Raw genomic sequence first — 14,099 nt, forward strand, 5'->3', positions numbered from 1 at the left:
TTAGGATGGTTTAAGCCTTAATTCTTAGCCACCTCTTCAAGTACTCATTTTTCCCTAGGTATCTCTCAAGTATACATGAGGTGTAGATGTTAATAAATTCTGTTTCTTTTCTCCTGCAAATTTGTCTTTATTATAGGAATCTCAGCTAAATACTCAGAAGGATAAAGGAAAAATTATTTTTCCTCCCTGACATGAATCTTTTCTATATTTTACTATACTTTCTTAGTACAGTTTGCTCAGTCATTGTTTAATGTGTTGTGCTCCATAAGTATAAATCGTGTCTATCTAGTTCACATTGCATACCCAGCATGTATGTGGCCCAGTGTAGAAGTCAATAAATAGTTGTACAATGAAAGAATATATCCTAGAAAGTAATAAACTCTATTTCATATCGTCTATGAGAACTTTCTGGGACTCTATGGTATAATTCTTGTTATTAGTTTGATATTTGCTTATGAGCTCTCTTAGTATGAGTTCTTCCAAAGCAGAACCTGAAACAAGATCTTGGGTGCAAGAAGCTAATTTGGGAGGAGATTCCCAAGAAGCAGGTGGGACGAATGAGCAAAGGAAGGAGAAAAAGCCAAGAAAAATGGCATCTGTGGGTAACTGGTGTTCCACTCTGCCAGGACCAGAGGCTGGGGCATTTATCCACTGCTCCCTCATTGTTGAGGGCTTTCCTGGTGCAGAGGGTGGTTACCTTCCCCTACCTCCTATGGAGAGAGAAAAGCAGAAAGAGACACTGTGCAAGCATGAAGTAGGAGCTGTCATCATTGCCAGAAATGTCCATCTTGGCTAAGACTGAAATCAGGGACATGTGATTGAGGCTGAGGCACTACAAGTGTCTAGCTACAAAGCCAGAAAATATCTTTTCTAAACATATTTTCTAATCTAGATAGAAATGGTAAGCTGTGCTTTGGAAGGAATTAAGTGGATTATTATTTTTTTAAATTATTTTTAATGTAAAGAAAAAGTATCCAGGCCAGATTGGGGGCCAGCATTAAAACTTTTTGAAAAAAGAGTGGCACTGGGTTTTAACCTCTCTCTCTACTTTGGCCATGTTACCATTTTACTGGAGTGCAGTAATGATGACAGTGTGCTGAAAGGGGCATACTCCTGTGACCCCAAGTAAATGTACCTTCACTGACCTATCAAAGGCTAGTAGAAACATTGCTCTATTTATGCAAACTGATACTATCTTTTATCTATTTTTTAATATCACTTATTTTCTCTTTTTCCTCTGATGAAAATAAAACATGTTTATTCTGGAAAGTTTAGAAAATATAGTTGACTCTTCAGCAATGCAAGAGTTAGGGACACCAACCCCCAAGCAGTCGAAAATCCGCATATAACTTTTGACTCTCCAAAAACTTAGTTGCCTCTCAATATCCTAGAGGGATTAATTCCAGGACCCCTGCAGATACCAATCCATGAATATTTAACACCTATATAAAATGACATAGAACAATGCGTACAGTCAGCCCTTGCATTTACGAAATCCCAAATGCAGTTGAAAACAGTACAGGTATTGAAAAAATTCCATGTATAAATGGACTCTTGCAGTTCAAGTTCATATTGTTCATGGGTCAACTGTATAACTAAGAGCAAAGAAGGAAATAAGAAATTACTCCCATCTATAGTCCCTTAGATACAGCTATGCCAACTTTTTGTTTATTTCCTCAGTGCTTTATCCAGGCATTACAAAAAGGACACCCTTCTGTTCATACCATACTTAAAATTTTCACTCATTGTGGACATTTTTCTATATTGATAAATATGGATAAACAGTTTCCTCCTTCACTTGCTTCCTCTTTTCCTCCTTTCTTTCCTACTCCTTCCCTCTATTCTTTTCTTCCTTTTGTAAAAATAATTCTAATTTTTGTCTGGTTACAAAAGTAACACATGTTCATTGTAAAAAATATACACACACAAACACAGGTATACATATTGTATATATGTGTGTCTACGAGACCACTCAGAAGGAACTTCTACCACTTAAGCAGGAGTCAGCAAACTTTAGTTTCTGGGACAGTTAGTGAATATTTTCAACTTTTCAGGCCAAATGGCCTCAGTTGCAAAAACTGAACTGTGCATTCTAATGCAAAATCAGCCATGGAAAATGTGTAAAAGAGTGAGCGTCACCGTGTTCCAATAAAACTTTATTTTCAAAAACCGGCAGCCAGTTCAGTTTGCTGAGCTCTGATCTAGGGAAAAGCACTAATAACATACTTCCAGAAACACATGTCTTTTTTTTACAAAAAATGGAATCGTACTACATAAGCTATCCTGTATATGTTTAAATATTTATTGGTGTCTACTCATGTACATACAGTGATGGACAAGATTGGCAGGGCCCCTGCTCTCGTGGTGTTTACTGCAAGACACACATAGTGAACATAACAGGTGAAAGTCATGGGGGACTGTAATAGACAAAAATTAGCATTCTAATATATCGTGACTTTTGCAATCCCCTATTTATGGGCATTTGATTTCCTTGTATCTATTGTATATTATACTGTCATAAATATTTTTGAGAATAAATCTTTATAAAAACCATCACTTTTTACTTAGGCTAAATTCCTTGAAATGGAATTGTTGAGTCAAAAAGCATACAATTTTTTTTCAGTCTTTTGCTAGGCATTGCCAAACTACTTTCTAGAACACTTATATCAATTTACATTTTTACCTGAGCTGACCTTTTTTTTCTTACTTCCTTTGTGCAACTAAATTGAATTTCATGCATTGACAAAGTGAAATGAAAGTGACATAAATCTAAGCCATGAAACAAATGAAGAGGTAGGGGATCATTTGTGGGAGAGGAGCCCTGTTTCAGATGTTCTGTTTCAGGGACATCCTGTGATTTGACCTCTGTGTAATAGTTAGAAATAAATCTCAGAAGTTCCTTAGAGCTAGCTAACACCAGTTATTAACTGCCTTCACCATGAGCCAGAAACTATGCTAAACCCTTCATGTGCATGATGTGAATTAAGCCTCAGAACAAAATGGATCTGAGAAACTGATGGTGGAGCAGGACCATGACTATATGTCTTTGAAGTACAATAGAAATCTCAAGCTGGCAGTTCCATGGTCTGTTTCCTTTGGTTCACAGTGTTTAAAATTTTATTGACATAGTTCCAAACATTTTAAAACTAGAAAATATCACATAAAATCCATACTTAAAACTTTGGAAAATTTGCAAGATCTGGGCACATTAGGGTCACGTTCTCACTTGCTGACAGTTAGGGACTCCTTCTACACAGAGGTCGTGTGTTCTGATAATGATTTTATTGAGCTAAGATTAGCAACCCCTCAGAAATTCATATTCTTTTCAACCAATAGTAACTTTATTGTTGGAACACAGCAGGGAGTTGTGGGGAGCATGCATGTGCTGACTCCTCATCCAATCGACTTCTCTTATTTATTTGCTTCCCTGAGTTTGTTGCCCCACTTTCAACCACTGGACTATAGGACGAGACAAGACTAAGGAGGAGGCAGATGTGGGTCCAGCCACCACCATGACTGAGCATGAACCTTAGTGAAGGATACAGTTCAAATGCTTACTTAGATGAAGATATACCGAGCCTGTAAAATGGCTCTTGGTTTCTGGGCTTCTGCCTCTCTCCTCTTATATTCATCTTTCTCATTTGTGCTTTACTCTTTGTCTAAATTTCTTTTTAGTACAGGTCACCACACACTTCTTGGTCACATGGGTCTCCCTACTCCATCTCACCATAGGAAATGGACTTGGCCAAGACCTGCCAACAAAGAGTCAGACCATTGGTGGCTCCCTTTCCTAGTTCATCTCTGCCAAATGCCAGGCCTCATAGCCAGGCCATGTGCCCATCTCTCCCCATCTCAGAGCCCATATACAGACTGATCTTCTGCTGGGAATGGTTCTGGCATTTATTTAGCTTGCAGCTCTTTGTGGCTAGAGGGAGAACTGGAGCTCTGACAGGCCTAGTAGCTTTGGGAGCCAGAGCTTGGCTATCCTAAGTCTTCATTTTGTATTTTATTTGTTTAGAGCTATATTATGCAAAGAAGAAATTGCTTCAACATACTTCCCACACACCGCATGCTGTGTCAAGTAAGGAAGTGCCAAGAAAAAAAGGATAATCTGAGAGCCCAAAGGTGCCAGCAAAGAATAAGAACCAAATACGAGTGTGGCCCCTGTACCAGCAGGAAGGAGATTCTGGGGCTCCCAGAGGCAGAATGAGCCAGGCGAAGGAAGCGTCTATAAGGTGCTACAAACCTAGCCTTCATGCCAGGAGACAGACCTTAAAAACACCAAGTCAGGTCTTTCAATGCCCATCTTATTCAAGCTCCACCTCCTTTATAATCCCACCTGGCTCTTCAGTCTTCAAGAAACTCTCCCATCTGTACTGTGCTGTCCAGTACAGAATCCATTAGCCGCATGTGGCTACTGAGCATCTGAAATATGACTAGGCCAAACTAAGATGTAGTGTAAATATAAAATACCGGATTTGAAGGCTTAGTAACAGCAACAACAACAAAAATAGAATGCAAAATATCGCATTAATAAACTCATACTGTTTATAGGTTGAAATGATAACATTTTGGCTATAGTGGGGTAAATATATTATTAAATTTTTTTACCTGCTTCTTTTTACTTTTATTAATATGGCTACTAGAAATTTGAAAATAACATATGTGCCTCCCACTTGTGCCTCATGGTATATTTCTACTAGACAGTCCTGTTGTAGAGCACTCACTGACCCAGCGATGTCAAATGTGCTTCTTTAAGACTTTGCTATATACAGTTATCCCCACTTAGCCCCAAGAGATATGTTGCAAGACCCCCAGTGGATGCCAGAAACCACAGATAGTACCAAACATATACCATGGTTTTTCCTACACACACATACCTTTTCACTTCAAGGAAGCACTTTACAGCTACTCTTTGACATATCTGAATTTTCACATGACTATTTTTGTGCTTTGAGACCATTATTAGTAAAATAAGGGTTATTTGAAAATAACCACTGTGATACTGTGACAGTTGACCTAACAACTGAGACAGCTACTAAGTTACTAACAGGTGGGAAGCATATATATCATGGATCAGCTGAACAAAGGGATGATTCATGTCCTGGGTGAGATGACATAAAATTTCATCATGCTACTCAGAATGGCACACAATTTAAAACATATGAATTGTTCGTTTCTGGAATTTTCCATTTAATATTTTTGGACCACAGTTGACTGCAGATTACTGAAACTGCAGAAGTTGAGACTATGGATGGGTGGGGGGCTACTGTGTTTGTTACACACATATACACCACACACACACACACACACACCCCCATATTCTCAGTGTCTCCAACTAGATACAAGACAGGATTAAGGTCCCATTACTCTGTTTCCTCACTCTCTGCCAGTATCACTTTTGCTATTAGAGATCCAGTGTGTGTTCGATAATGATTCTTTCATTGATTTCATAAATTTGTGTTGAGCCTTCCTCCGTGCCAAGCTCCTCTAGGAACTTAATAAACTTTAACTCAATACCTGGCATAATTCCTACAGGATAGGGATTATTAATTTTGTTTCATAGATAAGGAAATTGGGGTAGAAAGTTTAAGTGACTTGCTCAAGGTCACCCCAGGTAAGTGACAAGAAACAGCATCTCAGTACTCTTTTGTCTGACTGCAAATCACATACCCTTACCACTTTAGGATGCAGGTCCTGTTGAGCATCCTTTCCCTCAGCTTCCTAAATCCTCTCTTCTTAATAGTATATATGCATTTATTACAGTGCTTCATAATAGTCCATCTTTCTCAGTAGACTTCATGGGAGTACAGAAACTATTTCTCTTTTGATCACTTTTGTGTTACTAGTACATAGTAAGCACTTAGTAAATACCTGTTGAATATATGAAGAATAAATAATGGTGCCTTTTTTCTCACATTATTATAACATTCAAATTGACTTCAATTTTCCTGGAGAGGATACAAATTAGAATAAAATTCTATAGCCATTTTCTCAACAACTGTAATGTTGTAGACATCCATTGTGCATTTTGTTTATTTAAGGTTCCATTATGCAAAGAAGAAACCCACTTATGTTAGAATCTGGGGAGGAAAATCTCTCCTTAACATTGGTCTCTCTTTCTATACAGTATGTTATCTCAGACCAACATGACAAAACCAGCCACCTGTCTTTTGTCAAAGTACAATATGCATCCTCATAACAGCTGTGTGCTAGCTGTTGCCAGGGTCTTGGTACAAACCTAAGACTAGTGGTTTTTTAAAAAGTTATCTTGATCTAACTTATTCATTATAGAACTGTCTGAATGGATTGTAACATGCCAAGAGTACCTAATGGTTATGACAGGAACCCATTCTGTCCACCAGAGAAGAAAGGAAGCCAGGCATGGAGAGAGAAACACTGAGCTACTTACTAAGGAGTGGTTGCTGGTCTCAGCTTTGCCACTTTCTCTGCAACCTTGGATGATCCATGTATTCCTCATTGTCGCAAACCTTAGTTTTCATATCTATAAAATTAAGGACATTAAAATAGATCAGAAAGGACAGCAACGTGGCATACCTACCACGCCAATGTTGCCATCTTCCATTGCAGACATTGCTAATCAATACCAGTATGCTCTCCCATTGATCCAGGGTGCAGCTTCATAATCCTTAGCACAGTACTCTTTACAGCTGTTGCCCATTAGTCACTGACCATTGCCAAGCCAACAGTTGTGATTGTGTGTGTGTGTGTGTGTGTGTGCACATACATGCAGGGTAAGAAGAAAAGAGATCACAGTAGGACATTTTTTCTTTCTCAAAAGCCTTCCCTGCATTTCTTGGCAGTCACCACCCTTGTCATGATGACATTACAAGTCATCCTCTGAGATGACCCTGGTGTGAGAAGATCACTGGAGTCTTTCTGGTTCCTGGCAACAGTGAGGTGACAGAATTCTGAATGGACTGATACTTTGAGGGAATTTGCCAGGAGCCATATTCTTTCCGAAGCTCCCTAGAGCGTCATCATAGGACATAGTGGGGGAGGGGTATGCAGCCTTGTTTTGGGGACGTTACCCAAAACTCTGAGATATTTGTTGGACTGTGAGGATATATTCTTAGTAGTTAGAACTCCAATATGTGGCTATCCAGATAACAGTTTAAATTTGGGTTTCTCTGGGCTAGTTTGGCTTAGTGAAATGGCCACTATGAATGACTTTTCATGGCACATATACCATTAAATGAAAAAAAAAAAAAAGCCACAGAACTGGTTTGCTTTTCTTTAAAAGAATTAAAACAGATACATATAGGAATGTCTGAAAGGATATAATCATGCTAGGCAATATTTATTGAGTGCTAACTGCCAGGCATTTTGTGAAATGCTTTTCAAATTTCATTCTACCACTTTCTCATAACAACCTTGAGAGATAAGTGCCCCTCTTATCCCCAGTTTGCTGACAACAGAACTGAGGCTGAGGGAGGTTTAGTAACTTTCCCATGGTCACAACACTGTCAAGCACATCAGGATCCAGGATATGAAGCCAAATGCATGACTGCAAATCAGTCCTCTCAGCTTTTACATCATTCTGCCTCACCTCAAGTTTGAGGGTCATTATCTCAGAATTTTGAGATTAGAGAGGACTTGGCAATATTTTTCCCTTCTGCTTTTCTGAGTTTTCTAAAACTTCTACATCTACCCTGCATAACTATTGAAATTAGAAAAAAAAAGTCTTAAACAGAAAGAAAAATCACAAGGCTAAGACTGGAGTCTGAGTCAGAAGAGTAACACTCAACTCTTTTTAAATGATTGTCTGACTTTAGATTGGTAGTTTCACTTCTCCAGGCCTTGGTTTCCCTTTCTGTAAAATGTGATCAATGGACTGAAATATCTGTAAGATTCCTCTGGGTTAGAAAGTATATACATCTATTTGAGAGTTAGGGGGTAGTATCTAGTAGATGTATTCATCAGCTTTTTTTCCTCTGGGAAGTGATGATTATTTAAGAGACAGAAACTCTTTTGGAATATAAAATTCATAGTGGTTCCTCTGAGAGTGCCCTAGAAGCAAAATAAGCTCCCTTTTATTAGAATCATGAGTTTCTCAAAACAAATGTGTTAGAACACAGCCTTGGTTGTCATCATGGGAGTCTTCATGCAGGCTTTGGCCTTTTATGTATAGAACATTTCTGTTATCAATGTCTGTCTTTTATCATTGTCTAATCTAAATTTAGTGGTTTTGTAGTGTTGAGGTTGTCAAGGTAATGTTAGAGTTAAAATACATGGTGTTTTATTAAGTTAGTTGCATTTATAGATCTTGAGAGGCCTTGGGGTGATAAAATCTGAATTATGCACTACATTAAGCAGAGTTATATAAAGCCTGTTGAATATTAATTCTGTAATGATTCACCTTACAGTTTTACGACTAGATATAAAAAGATACTGTGAATAATTGAGCCCATGGTCTATAAAGTTAAGTCTAAGGAAGAGAAAGTAATTGGAAGTGAAGAGGGCAAAGCTTTTCCCTTCTTTCCTGAGATCAAGTTAATTCAATCCTAGACCCTTCCTGCAAATTCAGACCCCCCTAGTTTCTTAGAGCATTTGATTAATGTAAAGTAAAGAATACAAAGATCATAAAATGTGAATATTTTCTACCATATCATTGTTTGCATTATTTTTAGTTTAACCTCTAAATATATTTGATCTTTGTAGCCTGAATATTTTATAAATCCTTTTTCAGATTACATTTTTCAAAATTGTTTCTAAAATAAAGCAAGTTCTTACACATGAGAAATAAAATTACTTATATTTCTTACCTGCCAAATTCTCCTTTGCAGAAGTTATACAAATGAGCAGTAAGCATATAAAAAGATGCTCAACATTATTAGCACCAAGGAAATGTAAAATCAGACCACAATGAGATGCCACCTCATTTCTATTAAATGTGGCTAAAATTAAAAGACTGACAATACCAAGTGTTGATAGGGACAGGGAACAACTGGAACTCTCACACACTGCTGGTGGGAATATAAAATGGTAAAACCACTTTGGAACATAGTTTTTATAAAATTTAAAATACTCATCATAGGACCTAACCATTCCACTCCAAGGTATTGTACTGGAATGTTCATGCTACTGCATTCACAATAACCCCAAACTGGAAACAATCTAAATATTTATAAGCAGATGAATGGATAAATTGGGATATAGCCACAAAAAAAGGTAAAAAAGAACAAACTACCAATATGCAACAACACGGATATATCTCAAAAACATGCTAAGCGAAAGAAGCTAGACACAAAATAAGTTCAATCTGTATGATCCAATTCATATGAAATTCTAGAAAAGCACACTGATATACAGTGGCAGAAAACAGATCACTGGCTGCCTGGGGCCGAGGTAGGAGGAGCAGGAGAGGATAGAGTGCAGAGGGACATGAGGAACTTTTCAGAGAATAAAAGTTTTCTATAGCTTCATCATGGTGGTGGGTACAGGAGTGTATCTATTTGTCAAAATCTGATTAACTGAACACTTAAGATGGGAGTATTTTACTATTGTAAATTGTACCTCAATAAAGTTGATTTTTTGAAATGCCCTTTGCAATATCTCTTTTATTGGTTCATTAGCATCTCTACTGATCTTCTAAGATTTTGATTCAAAATCAAGTTTTAGTATTTACTCATTGTGAGATCATGAGTCTCAAACTGACATATATAAAATAGGTTTAATAATTACATTTGGCCAACATTAGAATTCCCCTGAAAAACAAAAGAAGTATTGAATATATAAAAGTGACTTATAAATCAATATACTGTGCAGAAAATTGTATGTCACTACCACTTTATAGTTCACTCTGCAAGTCAGAGTGGAATTACCTTTGAGATGGGACCCATTTATAATTTCAGTTAGTTGATCCTTTTATTTAGGTAGGCCACATAAGAACTCTCCCCATTTTGAACACCTAGTTAGAACAGAGTATCTTAGCAAATTTCCTTTGTACTTTATACCCACCTGCCTCAGTCCGTGTGACATACCAACCAACCCACTCAGACTGTAAGTCCTTCACTTCCAGAATTGACAACCTACACAATTGTTGCCCCAAGTCAAGACACACTGTACAAGTCATCTTAGCTTGTCAATGAGGTTTAGATTTTATTTGACATCTCCAAAGAATCTTCCGAGTTCAGAGAAATGAGCTCTACATCAGAGCCTCTAACCTAGTTGTGGGGTAACAATGAAGATATTCATAGAGAGAGATATGTCTCTTCTTTTAACAACTTGTCTTCCAGGCAAGAAATTGAAATTTTACTCTGAATGGACAGAACATTGAAAAATTTGGTCCTAATTAAATCTAAAACAGCACATGCTTTCATTTGACAAAAAGTCACTGAGTATCTACTATACGCCTTGTTTTAGGCTCTGAGAATTTAGCAGTGAATAGGACAAGCAAGATCTCCCTCTTTATGGAGCTTATATTCTAGTGGCTGGGAGGAAACCAGCAACCAAGTAAATAATGCAATTTCAGGATTATACAGGAAATAAATGGGGGTGGAGAATAACGCAAATGCAAGTTGATACTATTTAGTATATATTGGTTAAGGAAGATGATATGTGTTGAGTTGGAATGATGTGATGGTCTGGAGACACAGTGATGTAAGCAGTGGGGACAGCAAAGTGAGAATGGATTTGCCAAGTAAGGAAGAAGAAGAAAGTGAAGGAAGTACTGTCATAAAGTGAGGTTTGAGAGGTGGAAAGGGGATGGAGTTTTATAAAAATCATGAGACACTGAAGAGTTTTAAGCAGGGGAGAGAAATTGCCTGATATATAAATATGGCCATCATGTGAATAAGGGATTGTTTTAGGGATCAAGTGGGGAAATTAGTAAGAAGGCTACTTGAGTTCCAGGCAAGATGGTGGAGTAGATAAATGCTATGCTTGCCTCCTCCTATGACCACATTAAAATTACAACTAAATTATAGAACAACCTGGAGAACCATCTGAAGCCTAGCTGAACAGATCTCCTATAACCAAGAATATAAAGAGGCCACATAGAGACTGGTATAAAAGGTGAAGATGCGAACTGGGCCAGCCCCACACGCACATGTGGCAGTTGAGCATCAGGAGGAAGAGCTTGACTGCAGAGGTCTCCCCGGAGGAGTGAGGGGACCCAGCCCCGACACCAGGCTCTGCAGCTCAGGGTTTCAGTGCCAGGAAAAGGAGTCCCCACAAAATCTGGCTGTGAAAATCAGTGGAGATTTGACCCTTCTAGGTGAGACAAAGGGCTGCTGAAAACCCAGATATCCTCTTAAAGGGCCGGTGCACAGATTCACTTGCTTGCAGGCACTCACCCCGGGCTCTGACAGAGGGACAGCAACTCGGGAAGCGCCAGGACATACAGACAAAGACTGAGTTGTGTGGCTTTAAGGTGAGGACTAGAGGCATAGCTGCCATTATTCTTGTGTTGAGCCCTCCTCCTGTGCAGCCCACAGGCAGGTGCCATCTTTCCTTTGTTGAGGCCTCCCCCCACATGACCAAATTTGAATCTGTATTGGCCTAGTGAACTCTACTCTCTCCACCCTGGTGACTCCCTGGGACCCCCACCCCTCATCCAATTCACATACCGCTGGAGGAACTTTCGAAAGCAGGCAACCAGCCTGAGCCCACCCTGAGGTCTCTCTTGGACAGCCGCGGGGATCTGCAGGCCCGAGATGGGTGGCAGCTGGCCGGCCTCAGTGTGCTCTAGACATTTTGAGGAGTGGCTCTAGGCTTATCACTAGCACTAAACCAAAATTTGCATTAACCTGGCGAACACCACTTGCGCCACCCTGGTGACTCCTTGGGACCTCACTCCACTCAACTTGCCCACTCCTGGAGGCACTCTCGGTGGCTGGGCAACCAGCTCTGCCCCACATACAGCAGGAGTCTCTTTCAGCAGCAAACAGGAGGCCTCAGCTCGTGTACCACTAGACACTTTTTGTGGCAAGCAACTAATCTGGGTCTGAGCTGCAGTCTTTCTTGGACAAATATCAGGGGTCTGCGGGCCTGATAAGGGCAGTAGCTAACCTCAGTGTGCTGAGACTTTTGCGAAAAGCCCCAGGCTTGGCACTGGGGCCAAACTTGAATCTGCATTAACTTGGTAAACACCATTCGTTCCACCCTGGTGAGTGACTCCCTGACCCTGCCTCCCCCAACTCACATACTGCCCAAGGCCCTGTCAGCAGCTGAGTCTTATGGACAGCGGGCAGGAAGCTTCAGGCTTTGGGCTGCCCTAGGCCTTTTGTTGAGCTACCCCAGGCCTGCTACTGGTGACAGCCAGTCTTGGTTCGCTGTATGGCCTCTCCCACATAGCTTCAGGTCCAGCATAGGCAGCAACTAACTGCGATTCACTTTGTAGCTCCTACAAGGTAGACCCGGGCTAGTCACTGGCAGCAACTGACCTTGGCTTGCGTGAGAGCCTCTTCCAAGGAGCCCCAGAACCAGCATACCCAGGGGCCAGCTTTAGACCATAACAGAGCTCTACCTGATTAGTCCTACAAGTGGCACACACAAAAAGTGGTCTCAACAGGTACTTGAGCCCACTGTGGCAAATCCCAATCTGTGGAGTCAGCCCCAACAAAGCAACTCATATGCTGTGGGGGTGGCCAATCCTCATAGCCAGTCAGCCTGAGAGTCAGTCCTACCCACTAATGTGCCAACAGCAATCAAAACTCAATTACAACAGGAGGACATGCACAATCCACACAAGGAACATTGCTGGAGCATGCAGCTCACCCAGTCAAAACAGTGAAAAGAAAAAAATATATTTTTTTAAATGAGGATCGTTTAAGGGTCCTCTGGGGCAACATCAAGAGTAACAACATTTGCATTATGGGATACTAGAAACAGAAGAGAGAGAGCAAAGAATTGAAAACCTATTTCAAGAAATAATGACTGAAAACTTCTCCAACATGGTAAAGGAAATAGACATACAAGTCCAGGAAGTTCAGGGAGTCCCAAACAAGATAAATCCAAACAGGCCCATAACAAGGCACATCATAATTAAATGCCAAAAGTTAAACACAAAGAGACAGTCCTATGAGCAACAAGAGAAAAGCAACTAGTTATTTACAAAGGAGCTGCCATAAGACTGTCAGCTGATTTCTCAACAGAAACTTTGCAAGCCAGAAGGGATTGCAATATTCAAAGTGATGGAAAAGCAATGCTCTACGACCAAGATTACTCTACCCAGTAAGGCTAGCCATTAAAATTGAAGGTGAGATAGTTTCTCAGACAGGAAAAAGCTAAAGGAATTCATCACCACCAAGCCAGTATTTACAATAAATGTTAAAGGGACTTCTTTAAAAAGAAGGGGGTGATATAAGTATGAAAAATAAAATGGCAATAACTATGTACCTATTAATAATCACTTTAAATGTAAATGAATTAAATTCTCCAATCAAAAGATAAAGGATAGCTGAATGAATAAGAAAATGAGACCCATACATATACTGTTGACAAGAGACCCAGCTCAGATCAAAAGACACACACAAACTGAAATTGGACAATCTGGAAGAAATGGATAACTTTCTAGAAACATGCAATCTTACAAGACCGTAAGAAAAAACAGAAATCTTTATAGACCTATTACTACTAACAAAATCGAATCAACAATCAAAATCTCCCAATAAACAAAAGTCCTGAACTGGATGGATTCACAGGTGAATATTACCAAACATTCAAAGAAGAATTAACATCTATTTTTTTCAAACTATTATAAAAAATTCAAGAGGAAGGAAGCTTCTCAAGTTCATTTTACAAGGCCAGCATTACCCTGAATTCAAAATCAGACAGACTCTACAAAAAAAAAAAAAAAAAAAATTATAGGTTGATATCCCAGATGAATATAGACACAAAACTCTTCGACAGAATATTAGCAAACTGAATTCAGCAATACATTAAAAAGATCATACACCATGAGCAAGTTGGATTTATTCCTGGGATGCAAGGTTGGTTCAATATCCGCAAATCAATTAATCCGATATACCACATTAAAAAAATGAAAGATTAAATTCATATGATTATATCAACAGATGCAGAAAAAGTGTTTGACAAAATCTGGCATCCATTTATGATAAAAACTCTCAGCATAT

The 14,099-nt window shown here is 39.2% G+C and overlaps 1 protein-coding gene across 2 annotated transcripts in view; it reads left to right on the forward strand.

Annotated features, from left to right (window-relative positions):
• Positions 1-14,099, forward strand: part of FRMD4B (FERM domain containing 4B) — a 307,013-nt gene that overhangs the window by 80,287 nt on the left and 212,627 nt on the right. The gene's annotated exons all lie outside the window — the stretch shown is intronic.

Source organism: Pteropus alecto, unplaced genomic scaffold (genome assembly GCF_000325575.1).
Source record: "Pteropus alecto unplaced genomic scaffold, ASM32557v1 scaffold75, whole genome shotgun sequence".
Classification (NCBI taxonomy): Eukaryota; Metazoa; Chordata; class Mammalia; order Chiroptera; family Pteropodidae; genus Pteropus; species Pteropus alecto.